The sequence below is a fragment of the Notothenia coriiceps genome, unplaced genomic scaffold (assembly GCF_000735185.1).
Source record: "Notothenia coriiceps isolate Sejong01 unplaced genomic scaffold, NC01 NC01_scaffold00000339, whole genome shotgun sequence".
NCBI lineage: Eukaryota > Metazoa > Chordata > Actinopteri > Perciformes > Nototheniidae > Notothenia > Notothenia coriiceps.
This window is the reverse complement of record NW_011333040.1, coordinates 22,209,833-22,212,063: the sequence shown is the minus strand read 5'-3', so window position 1 is coordinate 22,212,063 and position 2,231 is coordinate 22,209,833.

The following is a 2,231-nucleotide window of genomic DNA, read 5'->3' as shown; positions in this document are numbered from 1 at the left end:
GGAGGGAGAAGTGAGAAAACAGAGAGAGAGAGCAGAAACAGAAAGGGAGAGAGAGCGAGAGAGTGTCCTTTCGTGAGAAGCCTCAATCCCTTTCCTGTCTTTTCTTTTCCCTCTTCTCCTCCCTCTTGTCCATCCTTCCTCTCATTTCCTCCTTCCTTTCTTTTGTCTTCATCTTTCCCCTCCATCTTTTTCTTCCCGCCTTCCATCGTTTTCCACCTCTCCTCCGTCACTTCTTCATTTCTTCCTTCTTGTCTTCCTCCCTCTTGTTCCACCTCCGCCCTTTCTTCTTCTGCTTCTTCATGTTTCTCTCCCTTCTCTCTCCTCTTAATTCCCACCTTATCTATCCTCCCTTTCTCTCTCTCTCTCTCTCTCTCTCTTCCCCCTCTGTATTCCTCCCCCGCCTCTTGTCTCACTCTCTTCACAGGACATTTATATCATAAAGGATGAATTTGCATATTAATTCATTTCTTGGCAATTTTTCTAGATTAGACGTTGGTCCAACATGTATCAGCGCTGATCAAACCGCGTGTGTCCACTAGAGACCTGGCCTGTGTGTGGTGTGTGTGTTGTGTGTGTGTGTGTGTGTGTGTGGTGTGTGTGTGTGTGTGTGTGTGTGTGTGTGTGGTGTGTGTGTGTGTGTGTGTGTGTGTGTGTGTGTGTGTGTGTGTGTGTGTGTGTGTGTGTGTGTGTGTGTGTGTTAGGGCGAGTTGTAGAAGAGGTAACCCAACCAGCCTAACAGTTGTTCCCCAACACGAGAGTACAGATGTATTATTACATAGTATTAAATTACAATACTAACACAAAAATACATATTATTAGATCAAACCATATGGATCGACACCACGTATGAGTCTCACTTACTAAAGACTAAAGGAAACTATTAGCTACATTAGTTAAGTAACCAGAGGAAGTACTCAGATCAATGTTAAGCTTAAATAAGCAGATACTAAAAAAAAGGTTATGTGTTAGTTTGTTATACATTTCCAATTTACGCTTAACGTTAAGTGTTGGTGAGAGTTTTCAATATGTGTGTGTGTGTGTGTGGTGTGTGTGTGTGTGTGTGTGTGTGTGTGTGTGTGTGTGTGTGTTGCTGTGTGTGTGTGTGTGTTAGTGTGTGATGTGCATGTGTGTGTGTGTGTGTGTGTGTGTGTGTGTTGTCTCCCCTCCCATCACTCTCTATGATGGATGGAGAGGTTAGCAATATGGCAGTTGTTCTCTGTCTTTTGACAAATGCGAGCCGGTCTCACCTTCAGGACGGAAAACCACTTCTTCTACTCCTGCCACTCGCTCCAGTGACGGAGTGGGGGGGGAGAAAAGTGTGGATTGAATGCATGAAAAGGCCACAGTTGGGGCTAAATCAATAATCTGAGAGGACGTCTGCATTACTTGCTGTAATAAGCTTTTAAGGACTTATTTAAATAACTTATTTGACCAGAAGATTGAAAACAGTTGAAGTTTCTCCTTGACAGGGGGAGTTTCTCTGCCTGCCATAGGACATCATTACGCCTAACACCTGCAATTCTATTGGCTAGCGTTCAAACACATTGTACGTGATAGGCTAAGGGGCGGGACATCTCTGAGGCACGCGGTTCAAAAAATGCTTATGTTTTTTCTCCAAATGTTTTCACCAAAAAAAATCCAGAATTGCTTATTTTTTCCAGAATTGGGACTTTTTGTACAATAACATAGATATAGCACCTGGAACAATCTAAGTTCAGGGTAACACGAGGAACTGCTTAAAAAAGGTTGAGAACTGACATACTGACTATACACCTGAACATCAGCAGGGAGGCACTCTTAAAGTAGAGACACATAGACATATCTTAAGAAATATCCGTGAAAAATAAACTGCTTACATTCCAGCGGCTGAAACTGATCTATGGCAGAGAGAGGACTCTTTGAAATAGAGACACAGATACATATCTAGTCCAGCCATCTCCTAGTTCTCTCTATACACCGAACATCAGCAGGGAGTAGGAACTCTCATGTAACATCTTTACTGTAGAGTTTACACAAAACAGTAATTCTTCTACCGGGGCATAAGAAACCTAGAGGAGGGTTATCCCCCCCACTTAAATCATGGTGACATGATAAAAACTAAATACATCAACATCTGCTATACAACCTGAACATTCAGCAGGAGAGGACTCTTTAGGAGCATAGAGACACCTACATACTGACTATACACCTGCTGACATTCAGCACTATCATCGGATGGAGACTCTTGTACA